Raw genomic sequence first — 19301 nt, forward strand, 5'->3', positions numbered from 1 at the left:
TACCTATGGGTCGTCTCTGTGTAGAAGACACTGAGTAAGTTGTCTGCTGGTTTTTGGTGTTAGTCATGAGACGTTGTTGACAACACCTTGGTAAGGGTTCTTTTTGAGTGTGAGCAGTAAATGATTGATATGGCTGATCTCAGTTGCACAGGGACAAACTATATCAATTGAGAGTGAAATCCCTCTGGTCAAGGTTTTATTTGCAGGGAATGAGTATGGAAAATGTAGTTACCTTGTGAGAGTGAATATCCTTTAGTGGAGCAGACAGTTTTATTTGCGGCTTGCATGTATTGTCATTTGGCTTAGAGAAAAAAACATGCAGGAGAAGATTGTGAAGGAGGGTGAGCTGCTGTGTGGAGCTAGATTAACGTCACAGTGTGCTGTGAGTAATTAATTGGTTCATGTAAAGCCATGCTGGGATTGGTTGACTGCGTCTTAAGAGACGTGCTATCATCGGTTGAGGTTGCCTAATAGATAAATTGTGGGAAAAAACATTTCCTGGATTTATGGAAATCGTTTGTGAATACAGAATTGAATAAAAATGAAATTATTTGAGTCATTGGGGAAATTAGTAAAGGAAGATGAGACAAGACAATACTAATACGCATAAATGAAGATGCACTAATAGATTTCTAATGCACATGTTGCTTATTAACATATACAGATGGAATTTTAATGTTAAGTGAAGTGGCCTAATGTTTTAAATGCTTTCAGCTGAGAATATACCAGTTAGAAAAGTTGGTGAAAAAACGTGTAAAAATGAAGTACAAGCTTGAAACTTTGCATAGTAATACTAGAGCTTCTGTAGTTCATGAAAATAATAAAAGGATCTTTATAATATGAATGTAGAACAATATGCACTTATATGAACATTATGAAAAATTGTGGTAGTGTATTTCTAATGTTAGCCATTATCATGTAATAATAATTTGTGAAAGTTTGAAGTATTCTTCAATTAAAATGATTTAATTACATTATAGTTGCTGTTGGGTTAGACCTCATTTCATTTAAACGTGTGATGCTAACTTAAAGGCCTTTTTTAATTGCTTTTTCCTAGTGCTGACCATATCCCAACTTAATACAATGGTTCATTTTCTATTAGTGAAATGTTGCATATTTTGTCCTGTACATGTATACATCTCAACTGGGGGCGAGTGCTTGTATTGTCAACGCTCCGTCCATCATTTCCTTTGGTTTTCCATGTATACATCTCGACATTCTTGAATGTTTCTTCAACAATCACAGTGAAATATCCCTGTGGGAACAGGATTGCAGCTATTACTTTAGTTAGCAACTTTGCATTCATTTTCCAACAATGTTAGGCCTATATGGACTTTTGAATCTTTCAATTCTCATGACTATCATGGGTAAACTTCTTATTGTTTCAAGTGTCCTAGGTGGCACCATGCGCATATGGACATGTAATAGTCTTTTGATTGTGGTGTGATGTCACTTCACTGGGAGGATATTAAAAACTTTATAAAAGAAGAAATCCAAAGGAGGATCAAAGCAATTCAGATTTTTCCTACTCAAGACGCTGATGCTATGCTAATTTATTTTTTAATTGTCTTTTGCTTTTGGACTGCCTTGCTGAAGCTACAGTTGGTAGCTCATGGACTGAACCTTCTTATGCAAACCATTTCTATTATTCTTATTAGTCAAAACGAAGGTAGACGTACCACCTGAGTGTACACCAGGAAACATTATTTTGATGGACAAAGAATTACATCCATGCCTGTGGCTCAAGTTTTGGCACACACTTATTGAAAAGGATAATTACTCACAGTTCCCCTGTAATAGGACATTTCATTTGAGGATTTTAGAACATTTAAGGAAAAGGAATTTTGAAATGAGAGATCATATTAGATCCATTGTTCTTGAGTCTGTACATAACTAGGAACATATTGCTCCACAGAAAGATAAAGAGAAATACCAAAGGAAGTATAGGCAAACTGTAGATCATTACGCAGAAGCTAGATGGGATGCTCAACAGAAAATACGGAGAGCAGATATAAAACACGGAACACAATTGTATCCAGTGCTAGCAGATGAGAAAAAAGCAAGGAGCAAGAAAAAGGAGAAAAAGAAGAATTTAAAGACAAACAAACCTGTTACAGGGAAAGATGAAGAAAAGAGTGACATAGTTGATGAACTTTTGAATGATTTATTACTAAATCACTCACCTCCTCATAATGAGATGCTGAGTAGAGACCTGATGCAAATGAGTACACCTAAGGGACCTAGTGCTGTCTTAAGTACCAAAGGAACCAATGTTTATTTCTCCTATGGGCAGAAGGACAGAAATATCAGCTCCTATTAACCGGATTGCTTCAAATGCTCCAGATGCTTTGACTGATCATGTTACTATTAGACCTGTTGTGCCCCTTTACAAGTCTGAGTTACAGGTAAATACCATTCACAATTTGACTGTATCAATAGGAGTAAAAACAGAACCGTGAGTTTTTCAGATCTGACAGTAAAATCATTGATTTAAACACCTATGGCTCTGATGCGGACTAATAATGCTGCCGCTGTGAATGTTGTCCCGAATCAGACACAAGCTGATCTGACACAAAGAATGGTGCAGAGGTTTCCACCTTTCTATTGTTCCAAGTCAAGTGGACTTCCTGAAATGAATTATCACGCTTCTGAGATGACTGTGCCAATGGGTATTTTGGTTCCAGATACCTCTGTCCTAAATGTATAACCTGGAATAAGTTCAAGTTTTACAAATCGAAGCTTACATTTAAATAATACAGGAGATCAATAAGGGTTTATTAGTCAAAAATTTGAAGAATGGCTTGAAGGATAGAGCAGTCAGAATAATCGCCATTTAGCAATGGTTCCATTCTTAGTTCCAGTTTCAGCCATGAATTCAGTTCCATTTCAACCTTCATTTTCTAGTTCAGTCCACACTTCAGATATGGTTGCAGGTCCAAGTTCAGTAAAAAATTCAGTTCAGGAAAACAAACCGCTCATGGACATGAGCAGATTAAAGGTTGAATTAGAAGAAATGATTCAGGGACCACTTAGCCCTTCAAAATTAAAGACTTACTAAGATGAGGAACTATTGTTTCTCTGTAAAAACGTTACACAGGGAGCAAATGTGACCTATGAGAGATAGTTAGAATTGGCTCAGAAATATGGTATAGATATTTGAAACGCAAAGATTTTGCAGAAATTTCACAGGATGAACTTTACTGACCAAAAACAATGAGACCATGAGAGCACCGGGAAAGAAATTACGTATAAAGTAGCTAATGGCATTAATAAGAAAATGGGAAGTAAGAGAAAAATGGGAATGCAGATGATCAAAAAGAAGGAAACAAAGCGAGTTAGCGTACAATCACCACCTGACATTTCCGGTGGCAGTGTAGGAGATGTGCAAATGCTGTCTATCAGAGAAGTACCCAGAGGAGGTTATGTTCACATACCATGGACAAGACAAGACATTTTGTCACTTAAAAATGATTTCCCTAGATTGAGAGAAAAACCAGTGGAATGTTACAGACAAGTTGAATGATTTGTGAAAATGTCAAAGGTTTTGTGGATTGATTTGAATACTTTATTTGAAATTGTGGTTCCGGCAGATTTATGGGCCAAATGTAAAATTACTGTTGACTGGCCAGAGGGAGAACGAGAAAGGGATACTAGATCAGGTGCACCATCTCCAGAGGTAATGAGGAAAAACTAACAGCTGATAACTCACCTCAAGGCTTAAATTTCCCCTAAACAAATTGATTGAATGCAGATTGATGGAATGGCCCAAGGGCTAAAAGAATCAGTGCATGCTTTTCATGAGAGATTGAAACATGATTTCCTCTATGAAACATGCTTTTTTTTCTACCTTCCGATGGTTTGTATTACTTTAATAGGGGACGACTTACCCCTATGGTTCAGTTACTGATTATCTTGTGGACAACCACATGATTAGGGACTACTTATCGAATCGTTTTTATGTTTAAATATTTTTACGACTATACAATTTTTCTAAGGATGTATTATGCCCAGGCGCTTATTCGTGATGGCTAATTGGGAAATGTAATCTCAAATTCCCACTTGGTGTTTCGCTTTTAATTCAAAACCCCTAACAGGAAGTTGCTCCGGGATAATAGAGGGATAGGACTTTCACGTAGTATGATTATTTTTTTATGTCAAGTACCTTCAGAAAGAAGTTTGGGAGAGACTTTGTCCCTTAGTCTTCGAGGAATTGGTTAGATACCCCGTGGAAATACAATCATGGCGGTTGCTGTAGTTTTTCAGTTGTAATGAATCACGTGACTTACGGCGCCGTTGACAAACGTCCCAGTTCAATTTACGTCTATTTATAAATATGACTTGATTTTGGGACTACAACGTGACATACTACCTTACAACGGGAGACGGATAAGCGGGTTATGCAGGTAAGTGGGGAGTGATTTTTACAATTCCTAACATAGGGGCCGATTAGGATGGAGGACGGATGCATGACCGCTGGGCTGGAGGCGGCGGAAAATGCACCTCATCGCCCGCCAGCAGCGGGCCTTCCTTCCGCCCTATTAGGAAGGGGAACTGGCCACATTTACCGTCCGCCGCGTAAAAACGTGAGCCGCCGCGGGAACACACCAGACACCACGGCGGACAGAGCCAATCCAGGCTCACTGCCGTGCGGAATGACGTCCCGACCGTCCGCAATATTACGATGTCGCAAACAAACCAGAACACCGCAGCGGAAACACCTCCATCTCAACCGCCATGAACCCAGCCCTAACGCCTTCCTGGCCCTGTTCCTACTTCACTATCAGCAAGTCATGCACCGTCGTGGACGCCGCCGCAGGTACGCAAGCATGCAATACACACATACACGCCACAGCATGCATGAAAACTGGTACCTGTCCACACCAGATGCCCTGGTGGGGGCAGGAACACACACAAGTGCACCCAAACCAGTCCCACCTCCGCACAATAAACCCCCGCATCAGGCGCACGCTGCCCACGCAACACCACAGCCAGCCCACGGACGGACTCCGATGCACTGTCGGCGGTTGGGCCTGTTACCGCGGCTACTCCGTCGCAGTGGTCGGTTTTTCTATGGTTCCGTCCGCTGTCGGCGGTCTTTGGAGACATCCATCTGCCGCGGTCGGGTTTTGCTGGAGGAGAATCCTAATAGCACCGCTGGTTTCCCCACGGTGCGGTCGGACGGTCATTTCCGCGAGACTGGCGGTCCGGACGCTTTCCGTCCGCCATCCTAATCGGCCCCATAGTTTGTTGATGTGGGTGGATTTGGTGAGAGACCAATAGCCGTTCTGTCTATGGAAATCGGGTGCTTATTATCTTTGCTCTTACTGTCTCACTAGATGTTGGGATGGGTTGGAAATCAAGTACGGGAACCCTATACGTGGGTTTGATCATCCGTTATCACAGTGATTTCATCGTATTAACCACGTCAAGTAAGACTACTTTTTTTACACTACATCCTATTTGACTTAGAGTAAACTGCATTGGCTGTGTCTAGCTACCTGGTTTTGCCTTCTTAAATCTGCCCTCTTGTTTATCAGTTTTTTTCTAGTTACTTTGGTGTAGTGATTTCACTTTCTCATATGAGTAGTTATGCATTTTTAAGTCCTCAACTGAGAGCCTAGATTACTTAATTTGCTTTATCCACACTTACACACAGACTATGACCTTGATGGGTTAGCCACCATACAGCGCTAGTAGCACGGGATTCTCAATTTTATGAATATACACTTTGAAGTCCCGATTTGAAAATAGGTTGACTGGATTGCCTTACGCAAATCTATGTACAGGCTGTGACCTTGGGCGGCCAGCCAACATACATTGACACTGGTGTGGGACTTTTTAATCTTACGAAGTACTATCTGTGGAACAGTACACATTCGGGCATCCTTGAGTGGAGCTACTTAAGATGCCTCCATTTGGCTTTTTATTAATCTTTTAGATAGCAGTGTGACAGTTCACATGATTTATATGCTGTCTCATTTTTCGGGGTCTTACCAACTGATGGGGAAGCCCCAAGATAAGTTACAGATATGAATGCGATAGATGCGCTGATTTTGAATAAATAAAGACGGTCATATGAGATATTTTGGTCTACCCGACATCTTGTAGAGGTAGGCCTGAGTGGATATTTATACATCTTTTTCTATTGGGTATGTAAAACATGAATATTCTATATGGTGACACTCCGCTCTTTCATTTCTGTTCATTGTCAGGTCTCTGTACCTTCCGACATACAGCTATCTGAATACTTTCTGGTGCACGTCTTTTGAGTCTTTTTATGCCCTTTGGATTTCTGGATTCTGTGATATAAACTTGAAGGTATTTTGAACCACTTTTTACTCTCTGTTTGATCGAATTTCTTCACACATTGTTCTGTCACTGTGATATGGATTGATATCTTACAGGAACACAGAAATGTGATAAGCAGGTGGACTTCTCTGTAATTAACATCAGTACCTATTTTTACTTCTTTAATTATTGCTTTTCTCGTTCCTTCAGTTTCTTTATTTTTTTCACTTGATCCATGAAACTTGGACTAACCTTTGCTTCTTCTCTGAATCTTGTTGGGCACATTTAGGGTCACCCTTTCTATCACTCGAGCACTCCTCTATGGTTTGGTTCCTGCTATGCAGTAATATGACATAGCTTTATCATTAATGAGATTTAGCTATTCTGAATGCCTTTTCTTGTTGTCACCCAAAACCATCACAAATTGTTGTACTTTACTTCACCAATAGCCTTGAGAAAGTCGGTCTATGACGAAACACGTGTCGGCTGTTTTCCTACGACAACTACGTGTCAACACTGCAAGATATCACCAAGCATTCTAATGCTCTTGCTAATGTGATTGTTTTTGTGAATATTTCACTTTGATAATTAAAAAACAATACTGACTTTTGGTCAGATTTTACTATTGGTGTTGTGCTCTGTCTTCGTATTGCTATGAGTTCGAACAGTATAGCGGATCAGACACTATTGCAAAGAAAGATGTAGGACAATTTGTTTACAAGTTCGTTATGGGTTTGAAACCTAAGATTTCTAACATGATTTGACAGCAAATTCTTTGTTGGCAGAGTCAATCAATGGATGAAATTATGCATTCTGCAAAATATTGTGCAGACAATATTGAGCGAAGACACAAGAAACTCAAGGAGAAATTAATGATTGCACAGATAAAGGTGATGCAGAAAGATAAAAACCAGATGCGTGTTGAAAACACATGACAGGTCCAGAGAGGTTATCATCAAGTTCCGATGATGCACTGTGTTAATGGTTTACAACAGCAGAATTTCCAGTCGCAAGGTAGAGGTTGTGGCAAACCTGTAGATCCTAGAACGGGTATTGAGGTGCCGCTATTGAAAAAGACAAATCCATGTCATGAATGCAGAAAGCTTGGACACGAAAGACACGAGTGTAAGTATGTTTTGAATAATATGGGTAATCAGATGCATAATGTGCAATATACACAGTCTCAAGGGAATAAAATGGAACAGACTAGACAGATGCAAGGACAGGGAACGCAGAATTCTAATGTATCACAACAAATGCAAATGCCCCAAGCTTTCATGCCACAACAGAACATTCGGGTACAAAGATACAAAGTATTACCAAAATAAGAATGTAGCACAGCAGTATTTGATTGAATTGGATGACAGTGACCAGGACCCGTTAGCATAACGGTGCCTGAGTGGGGAGGAGGACTGCATGTTTGGTGCAGCCCTAGAGGTAGACCAGAGTGGTCCCTATTTGGAAGGAGAAGTGAATGGGATTCCTATCTCATTCCCTGTTGACACTGGTGCTACCAACTCTACTGTAAGAACAGCAAAGGTTCCAAACCTACCCCACTCAGGAGAAAGTATCCATGCTATAGCAGTTGTATACCTCAATTTCAGAACCAGTTACTTCTAAAACAGGATCCCCTGAGGATCGTGATTGATTTGTGGTGTGCGACGCAACTCCAGTGAATCTGCTTGGACGTGAATCACTTTGCAAATTGATTTGCTCAATTTATTACACACCCAGAGAATAGAATTTCATATGAATGATGACAATGTTGTTTTCAAACTTGCCCAATACAAAATCAGACGTGGAAATGTATCCTCTCCTAACATGTGAGAATTTGCCTGAAGAACTGAAAAATACAGTGTTAACTGAGGTCTGGGAATTTACAGGTAAAGATATGGGAATAAGCATAAGGTGTCCACCCAGTATGAATTACAATTAAACCAAATGCAGAGTTGACAAGAATCCCACAATACAATTTGTCACCAGATACAATTACTAGAAATACTCCTGTGATTGACTCAATGAATAAACAAGTGATTCTGAAGGTGATAATGGGAAGCATGTGTAACTCTCCCATTATGCATGGGCAGAAGTCGAATGGCAAGCATTGCATTGTGCAGGATTTTCACAAGGTAAATGCCATTGTTGTTCCATGTTGCCTGCGGTATCGAATCCAGCAGTGATTCTATTTCAGATTCCATGTAAGGCCGAATGGTTTTAAGTCATTGACTTGCGCCAGGCCTTCTTTTTTTATTCTATTGCATGAAGATAGCTAATTTTCATTCGCTTTCCGTTTTAGCATTCGTGGGTTGGCATGGTGCTGAGTCCCACAGGGGTATACGGAAAGCCCCTCAATCTTTAACCAAATACTCAAAAAGAATCTTGAATCTCTGAAAATGCTGAATCACTCAGTGTTGGTTCAATACATTGACAACCTATTAGTGGTGTAAAATACAAGAGAATCTGCACAACTGACACTATTGCCGAATCATCTCGCAGAAGATGGACATAAAGTATCCCCAACCAAGATACGTTTTGCAAAACTAAAGTCCTGTACTTAAGACATCATACTGAGAAAGGAGCGAGGGAAGTATCGCAGGAAAGAATCTCAGCGATTCTTTACTTGAATCCTCCACCTACTCATAAGGAAGTCTGCATGTTCTTAGGAATGATGGGCTTATGAATTTTTCCATGACAGCAAGACCTCTTCAGAGGCTGACACACAAAGATCAGTGGCGGCTGGTGAGGTTTGTGAGTGGTGGGGCTGGGCTAGGGTGGGGAGGGTAGTGCCCGTAGGCCATTTGCCTCAGGACTATACTATGGGATGCTAGTCTCTAGTAAGTGCAATGTGACGCAGCGCCAATCAGTTCAGTGGCCACTTAACACATTTAAATTAACACATTGGTACAGTCTGCCTTCCTCCCCGACATCCATCCATTTTTCATTGTCAACATTTCCGGAGAACATGAGAGGGAAAAGCCCACAAAGGGGATAGAAGGAGAAAAAAAGGACAAAACAGTTGTTACAAAGGGATAGAGCTCAAACGTACATGATTGATGTAAAAGGGCTGTAGATTAAAGAGGCATGGGGTGAATTCCAGACGACGAAGCCTTGGTATTGGGCCTACCAGTGCCAACCTCGGGCTTCTGAGCAAAGCTTTGGGCACTGACACTTATTATTAAACAAAGTAAACACGGAACCCAACCACATAGAGAGTATTCCCAGCGAAACTAAGTCTGTGTTGCCAGACACCTTTGAAAAACATCAATGAGAAAGTCTCCACAGCCTTTTTAACGACCCAGGCTGAGGAACAAAGGTAGAACTCCACCTAACTCACTCATATCAATGTGGTTGTTATACCAGTAAATGTCACTCTTATGTTATACATGTACAGCTGTAGAAGTGGACAAAGCAGCACAAAAAGTGAGCTTTCAAGATCAAACATTGCAACTGTGGTGACACTGCGATAGAACAATAGATCATCATGCCGGCTTCTTTTGTCCTGATATTGTACATTGTTTGTCTCACCGTGTAGGAGACCGGCACCATGGCACATTAAGTAGGGGTAGCTCTCTCCGGTCTCCACCCATACCTTTGCAGTAATTACGTTAACAAAGTCTTCAATTGCAATTAACTGGTCTGTAAAGGGGTATTACAAGCAAAATGTACAACTGGAGAAGAAACGCACATCCCTTAACTGTAACCCGGTACGGAGTGTGGAATAATAATTCTGGCAATGAGCACATCCTGACTCTTTTCTGCGGTATCTTCAATTTCCAATTATGCGAGGAGAATGTGGCGCAGGTGCCCACAGGCCCTTCAAAGGCATCCGTGTGGATTCGCTGCAGGAGTAAAAATATGGAGCGGGAGTGACCACAGCAATCCTGGATAGCAAGTTAACACTGCTGCCAGTGTGATTTCGGGGCGTGGAAATGCTGTCAGTGTTCCTTTCAGTATTCATTAAATACGCTAGAAACAGGACAGCTTTAGTTTGCTTCAGTTCTGCCATGGTGCAGAAACTTCAGCAAACTTTGCGGGTTCCATTTCCTACTACAGAATTGGCAAACGCATTCACTCCATCCATTTTGCATGAATGAAGAAATTGGGTCCCTCACTCTCCAGTATGCTTTATTGATTCAACAAATAGTACGGAAGCACTGCTGCTGTGACGGTACAGACTAGATTGCACAATTAAATTGTCGAGGAGCCTCATTCTGTCCTGAAGGAAGCGGATCGGTCGTGCCCTGCAGCAGCAGCAGCTAGTCCATGTGGTTGCTGTCCGGAGTAGACCTGTGAAATCGGGCAGTTCACCAGGTAAGGCGGTGGCCCCTAGGCAGGCAGTTTTTAACCTAAAGGCCTGCGTGTTATTCTCTCCAATGGTGGAGCGGATGAATAAGGGGAGATAGTTTGACTGATCCATAAACTGAAAGTTACGTTTGGCAAATAGTACGGAAGCACTGCTGCTGTGACAGTACAGACTAGATTGCACAATTGTACCGTCACAGCAGCAGTGCTTCCGTACTATTTGTTGAATCAATAAAGCATACTGGAGAGTGAGGGACCCCGCCTCCTACGACCATCCATCCAGCGTCTGTCTGGCTTCAGTATGCACTCCGTGCTTGCCAAAACGAAAAGTAGAATTATGGGAACGGAACGTATTCTGAAATGTGCATTACAAAAAAGACGGCACATTCTGTCTCTCACCAGGTTGTAGAAGGTGCCCTTGCGATCCACAGGAGCAGTGCCATGACCTCAGTCCTCGGGACTGGATAATAGTGATGAAACACATATGCAAAATGTGACTGGAATCTCGCTGGAAGGGTCTTTTCCAGGTCATCCTAGTCACCAACACCGCAGTCAAGCGTGGGGGTCTCCCAGACTGGGTGCACACAGCCCATATTTGCAGAGTCCCAAGTCCCCTTAATAATACAACAGTGCCTGTTCCTGATGTACCGGTGGTAGCAGGGAGACAGCAAGCTACTGGGACAACACTTGTTTGGACTGAGGGGGACCCGATAGAGTCAACTGTAGGTCCAGAAGGGTCACACCCCTGAGAGTTGACTACAAGAAGTGCAGTCCCCAATCAAGGGCAAAGTGCAGTAAGAAAGCAAGCTGTCCTGGGAGGCTATTGCCGTAGAAGAGGTGAGATTCTGAGAAATGGTCTGACCGCAGGATGAGTACCACCAATTATTCCTGAAAGTTATAAACTATCAGATCAAAGTGACACAGATGATGAACAAACAGCTGTGAGACACAGATGATGAACAAACAGCTGTGAGGAGATCAAAAAGAGGAAATGTATCAAGTCAAAGGAACACATCTCCTGAATGGACTTATTTGGCAAGCTAATGAATGGGAACAACAATTGTACATGTTTTGTGCTAACAATACGCATCCACCTGAACCTCCCTGAAGTGTATTGTATTATTGCTTTAAATTTTAATCTGGATGTACCAACTGATGCAGCGGTGTGCCAGGAGACTGTAATGGCCAACTCGTGGGGCACATCAATAATGCTGGGGAAGCCTTCCCTCAAAGGTGGTCAGGCCCCTCCCTGTTAGGAACAGTCTGTTTCTAGGACTGAAATTCGAAAGGGGGAGTGCCACTGAGTCAAAGTTAGAGTGTGAAGAAGGGAATACAGCCTTAAGCAGGCTAAATGCTCAGTCGATGGTGCAGGGGCAAGGTGGACAGCGGTCTAATGATGCAATGATAGGAAGAACAAAATGATATGCAACGTCTAGGGCCTCTGCAGCCGACGAGCAAACTCATGGTACTGGCAGAAAAACTAGGTAAAGATATCAACTACTCAATAACTGGGATATTGGCATGCCGCCACCAGAGGTAGCAATCCAAAGCTATGACGCTCCAATGGCCCAGTTGAGAGGCAAATGCCCTAGTAATGAGTCCTTGAGCACTAGCTCTTTGATGTTCTTGGACTATACCCTGCATGATGTGCCTATGAGTGCCATAGTATGAGAGAAGGTGAGCATTGAGAGGCTCGGAAACTTTGATGATTCAATTATCATCTTAGATAATAGTGAGGAGGTACACGCCGAAGCCCAGGTGGAGGTGGAGATGGGTGTTCCCACAGTGGATCCTCCGTGGGGGCCTCACAAATCGACAAATCAATCTTCCAGAGTATCCTTGCAAACCAATCTTCTGGAAGCACCCTGAACAAGTTGGAGGCTGTACAAGGCTTTATAATCTCTTAATGAATGAATGCACTTAATCGGGTTTTATCTTCAATTCTTTCGCTGCCAGAGAAGACCCTAGGGGGATCTGACCATGTAGAATCATTACTAACTCTGATCCTTTGTGCCCTCATGCCTGTGGGTATGAAATATGATGAAGTGTGACAAGAAATCTGAGCACTCAAAAACGGCTAATATCTATGACAAAGCATCACTGATGGATTGCCCAAGTGTGATTGGAAATCTGATAGACCAAAAAGTAATCTCCATGACTCAATCAGAAAGTAAGGAAACAAGTATCCCAGTGTGCATAGATACAAACAAGCAGTGTGCCCCTTTGGTATCTAAACCAGCAGAGGAATCAAAAATGAGCACTATTTCTGATAGTCCTGATAATGTCATCTGGCGCCAAAGGATTACACTTGCCTCCACTCCTGCTGTGGAGGACAGCAAGGCTATGCCAGGAGGAACTGCAGTGGGTAGCTATGAACAGGTGCAAAGTACAGTAGAGAGTCAAGGACCACAAACATTAAATGAAGTACATTTGAGTCCCAATGTGAAACCGATTAAGAGGGGAGATAAAAAACGTTGTAGTGGCTTTTTTCAACCCCAAGGGGTGGAAGATAGGACAGGCCCCAAGCAAGAGCCTGCTCACTACAAAAACAACTGATAGTGAGACTGTTCAAGAGCCAATGTTTACCTGTTTCCATGGAGAACCAAACGATGCAAATAGCATTACCATATATAGAAAAAATAAGAGAGGCACGTGTACAGAGACAACTGTAAAATAATTTTTAGATTCAGTCCACAACAACGAAAGAGTGACGATGACAGTGACAAGGTTTAACTTGATGTAATAGAACCTTTAATTCGTAATTTGTGCAACACAGCCACTGCGTTTCACCCCTACGGGCTTCTTCAGGGCAAAATATGATCCAACAATTAAGGATATTACTGGGTATTTGCCCGGGTAGTTAGATGGAACTAAGTGTGAGGTCCTAGCACAAATCTTACATATGTATACTATACTATCCACGCCAGCAGTCACAGTGTAAGCAAATCACAACTAAACATTAAGGGTTCACAAATAGTAGCATTGAGAACCAAAGCGCATCAGGTGTTGCACTATACAGTAGGGCTATATGCGGCTGATGAAAATGCTTCTTCCACATCTATTCCCAAAATATTATTTTACAGTTGTCTCTGTACATGTACCTCCCTTATTTTTGTCTAAATATGTTGTATTCATGACCAATTATGGTGGCTGGTCTTTAGAGGTGGGCATTTGTTAGAGACTTCATAGGAAACCATGACTGGGTTTCTCCATTATTATTTTGTGTTTAATACCAGTAGTGGTGCGCCATTGAACACCCTGCCACCATGGCTCTATATGTTAGAAATAACATTACAAACCTGGATGTAGCTAATCCAATAGTGAATGATGATGAACTGAAATGTAGTTTTTATAATAGAAATCATTAAGGTCTGCAGGCTGGATGGACTACAATCGAAACCACATGATTTCACGGTAGTGCGAGACGATATACTTGTAGAAAAACGGCACGTGGGGATCTATAGCAACTGCCCAGGCTCTCAGGACGAAAATAGTGGCTATTTTGGTCCTGAGAGCCGTGAAATCATGTGGTTTCGATTGTAGTCCATCCAGCCTGCAGACCTTAATGAATTCTATTATAAAAACTACATTTCGCCATATCAGGATCTAAATATAGGTGGCATCTTAAATTCCGAATCTGAATACAATTACGGTGACACCTTTCTTTGATACAGGATATATACAACCATGACATTCTTAAAGTAGATCTAGCAACATGCTCAGAGCTCCGTTTTAGTGCCAGACTACATCACAGGCTCCTGTATTTGAAGTCTTCATACACCTGCTATCGGGACACCAATACATCATATTGCACAGTCTGAACCTACATCCTTTATTGGGTGTTACAGTACACTAAGACGGTGACCTGATGAAGGCGACCTCGCCGAAATGCGCGTAGTCTCATTACCGCCTTGCCATCATCATTTGTGTCTCATGTTTTTACTTTGTACTGTGTATTTGTACCAAATAATGATTACCATGACTAGGGATTAATATATGTCTATATTACATTGTAAAAAGTATTATTAATTTTCTATATATCTAAAAATAACAATAATAAATTTTCTAAAAAATGATGGAAATTATGATTTATTACAACAAGGTATTTTTTAGGCCATAGCCTTGTAAGGAAATATCATTTTAGGGTTTCATTACTATGTCACAGCCTTGACTAAGCTACATACCTTTTCCTACTAGAAAATAAAGGATTGCAAGTAAAACCTAACCCCTTCCGGTCCTGACACAGAATTCTTTACACAATAATACTTATAGATTTTAGCTCAAATGTTTATGCTACATTAATGAATGAATATGTAAATACTATGGATGTTGATGATTGCTACGTTTATATGCAAATACTTTCATCAGTTGATGAGGGCGTGACCTGCCATAGCTTATCTCCAACATATAGAATTTCTTGCAGTGTGTAAGCTAGCATGCTGATCAATTGCTATATTATTATTACAATCAAGGTCATATCTTTTCTGAAATTTCTGTGCTTAGATATTTAAATCTGTATCCTGAAGCTTCAACAATTGAAACAATGGGTTGCATATTTAGACCATCTCAATCTTTGGACATGGCTTATGCACTTAGAAATAACCTAACTTGTTAATTAGTGAGAACCAAGAAGAACATTATAGATATAGTGGAGAGTAGACTGCCTAAATTAACTACTCGGACCTTACTGCGAGAAGAAAACAAACAGCATAGAGGAAAAGGTTTAATTGGCTTTAGACTGATAACAAAAAATCAAACTTTGAATATACAGAAAGAAATCAAACATTAACACTGTTTTAGTAGGATTTAGTGAATGTGAACATATATTTGAACTGTATAAAAACTGGGGAAGATATTTAGAAGGTGTGAATCCTATTTTCCCTGGAATATATTATGTTTGTGGGAAGAATACTTATTACAAATTGCCAAGAAGTTGGTATGGAAGTTGTAATTTGGGAATAGTTAAAAAAAATATATATATTTTGTTAAATGCATGAAAGAAGAGTTGTTGGAAAAAATGAGAGAATGGAGAGAAATGAAAGTGCAAGTGAAATAGTGGGATACATATTTGGAGTCCTGATACCTTCAGTAGGAGGAGTATTAAACTCACAGAAAGTCAGAAAGCTGTCTACTATTGTTGATGAACTAGCCACCAGTACAACAGGGTTTTTTTGTTGTAAATGACAAAATGATATCAATAAGTTTGATGGTGATTTAAAATCAACTTGCCCTTGATATTCTTCTCATGAAAGATGGCAGAGTCTGCTGGTTATTGAAAAGTTCAACATTGTTGCACTTACATACCTGACAGGAGCAAAGACTTATAAGGTTACATTACAAGTTTACATTAAAAACATTACTGACTTAAACTAAGACCTGAAAGACCTAAAGGCAGAAGGTGTTTGGGAAACCATAGGTAAGGGATTCTCAAACGTTAGCAACTGGATGGGAAACTCAGGATATGGATTAGTGATTTCCATTTCGAGGCCTGTAGTGACAATCTCTTTGTGCATAGTTCTGCTGATATTGTAAAATATTGCAGATTCAAGGACTAAATTGTCTATGTTGCATCGCCACGGGTTTCCATCAATAGAATACTCCAGATATGGACCAATTTTGGCAGATATTCCAGGTATTCAATAAACTGGTCAGAACCCATGATATATACACTACATGGCCCTGCACCAATCCTGCCCCCAAACTGTGGGACAACAATAGTGACGGATGGTTTCCAGTACCTGGGGATCTACATCACAGCTGATCCTGACCATTACTACACACACAATCCCATGGGCCCACTTACACGCCTACAGAACGACGTTCTCCACTGTAGGGCCCTACCCCTGCCCCTACTCGGCCGAGCAGCCCTCTTCAAAATGATGGCGCTGCCTTGGTTCCTCTATATACTACAAAATACACCGTATAAAGGCCATGAGGCCGACTTCAATATAATAGAAGGGGAAATCAGGGCATTACTCCGGGATGGACTGCTCCCGCGAACTGCAGTCTACAAACTGACCTGGGGATGGTACGAGGGGGGAATCGCATTACTGGATATCAGAGCATAAAACTGGGCAACTCATCAATCGGTTATAAACCAATGGGTTTATCACCCACACGACAAACTTCATGTCGGATGGATGGCTGGCTCATGGACCCGGGGGATATTAAACCGCCCTCTACACAAACTCTCACAAGCCACACAGCACAAACAATCTTCTTGTGGCATCAAATAACAAAGAAACTGGGATAGAACCAGATATAATACCACATCTCTCCGGTTCTTTCCTTTTAAAACAAAAGGAAAAGGCACATACATATATATTACCAGGCTCAGACCTACACGTTGAAGACAGGGGCCTCCTCCCTTTAGAAGCGGGGAGACTGGAAAGGGCATCAAGGGCGGGTGATCTGTGGGTAATGTGGAAAATCCTCCCGTTCTCTAATTTGCAAAAAGAATATGAAATATCAGAAACTGAGACATTTAGATACCTACAGATACAACACGTGCTTAAGGCAATAATCCTGCCAGACCGATACCTGCCTGAGGCTTCCCCTCTGGAAGACAGGCTCCCTGCTGACCACATGGATCGAAGAGCCATCTCCTTGACGTACCAAAAAATAATTAATAATTTACCTGACCTTCTCAAATGACTCCGTTCACTTTGGCAGACTGATCTGGGAGACCTAGAAGACAAGGACTGGCAAGAAGCGCTCTCTTCCCCAGGGGAAAAAGCTATTACATTGCAACATAGACTGATACAGCTCAATGTACTCCACCGCACATATTTCGGCTGTGATACCTTGGCTAAAATGAGAAGAAATGACAATGCAAATTGTAATTGATTATGCATGCAAGAGGGTATATACTAATACATACTATGGGAATGCCCGGTAATCCAACGGTACTGGGAAGTGGTGGTGTCCCAGATGCGAGATGTATGTGGGAGGGATCTTTCTCCACAGCCCAAGCTATGCCTTCTATATGTTTGGAAGGCAACAGACATGGCCCTAAGGAGCAGGCTTGGGTTACTCTGGGACTAGAAATAGAACAAGCATTTGCAATGCAATAGGTCTCGCATTAGGAAATTTTGAGCTATTGGTATTGTAAATGGCAATTTTTTTTATTTCTGTGTTGGTTTTGAAAAAGCTAAATTATTATTTTTTTCATTTACAATGTCAATAGTTTTACCTTTCGCAAATGTGACACCTATAGCATTTGTAATGCAATATGTGTTGTATTTACGTGACTTAGATGTATTACTATTACAAATAACAATGGCTTTTAATGTTTTTAAATAATTAATACTTAAATAAAAGTTATTGTAATTTATAATAGCAATAGCTTAAACTTTTGTAAATAACGTTTTTGAAGATTGTGTTCAGTGTATTTTATTGTGACGAAAATCCAAGAACAGAAGTGAAATTTTAACATCTTTCTGTGACATTTGTAATAAAGCTTAAAACATTGAGAGAACATATTTGAACTAGTTGTTGTTTAATGGTTGCACAGATTGATGCTGTGATGGCGCAGAGTGATGTTGTGGTGGCGGCGAGTGATGCTGTGGCGTTCAGTGATGCTGTGGTAGCGCATAGTGATGTTGTGGGCCCCTGAGTGATGCTGTGGTGGTGCTGAGTGATGCTGAGGTGGTGCTGAGTGGTGCTGTGAGGGTGCTGAGTGATGCTGTGGTGGTGCTGAGTAATGCTGTGGTAGTGCTGAGTGGTGCTGTGGTAGTGCTGTGGTGGTGTGGTGGTGCTGAGTGGTGCTGAGTGATAATGTGGTGATGCTGAGTGATAATGTGGTGGTGCTGAGTGATAATGTGGTGGTGCTGAATGGTGCTGTTGTGGTGCTGAGTGACGGTGTGGTGGTGCTGAGTGGTGCTGTGGTGGTGCTGAGTGATAATGTGGTGGTGCTGAGTGATAATGTGGTAGTGCTGAGTGAAAATGTGGTGGTGCTTAGTGATGCTGGGGTAGCGCTGAGTGATAATGTGGTGGTGCTGAGTGACAATGTTTGTACGGAGCAACAATTATAAGGTAGTGAGAGAGACAAGAAAAATATTAGCTATTTATAGTTAAAGGTACAAACCTAGTAGATTAATAAGCAGAGTAAGCAGGAGGTACTGCAGCACATGTCTGTGAGCGACGAGCAGCGGCGTACACCAAGAAATGTTAAATCTCGCTTACAAGTATTTTTTAAACATACTATAGTGTAACATTTATGACATCTTTGTTATCACCAAAAATGTCCCTTACGTGAGTCACCAGCATTGAACAGTCGCTTTTGTAAAACCAACCTCATCCAACGGTAAAAAAAGGAAATATTTTGCTTTAGTAGTATGCAGGTTTAAAGAGGAACCGGAGTCGAAAATTCCCAAAAGAGTAAACACAAAGTCGGCAATGAAATAGAGTCACTAGCAATGAACTGGCGCTTTTGTAAATCCTACGGTTAGAACAAGACTCAGAGATTGAGTTGTTTTTTTGATGGAGTGGGATGAAGCCAATCCAAAGTCAATGGATAAAATTGGAAGGAAGAGTCATCAGGACCCAGGAGAAGGATCTCAATTAGAAGCAGGGCCTTGGAAAAGGACCTCTTTCTTTGGACCACTGAACCAGGGCTAATGAAGCAGTATCCATCTTATAGCTTAAGTGTGGTATTGTGCAATCTACTAGTTTCCTCCCATACCAGGGCTTTGTCACTGGAATCCTCCCTA

Source organism: Lissotriton vulgaris, chromosome 2_1, assembly GCF_964263255.1.
Source record: "Lissotriton vulgaris chromosome 2_1, aLisVul1.2, whole genome shotgun sequence".
Classification (NCBI taxonomy): Eukaryota; Metazoa; Chordata; class Amphibia; order Caudata; family Salamandridae; genus Lissotriton; species Lissotriton vulgaris.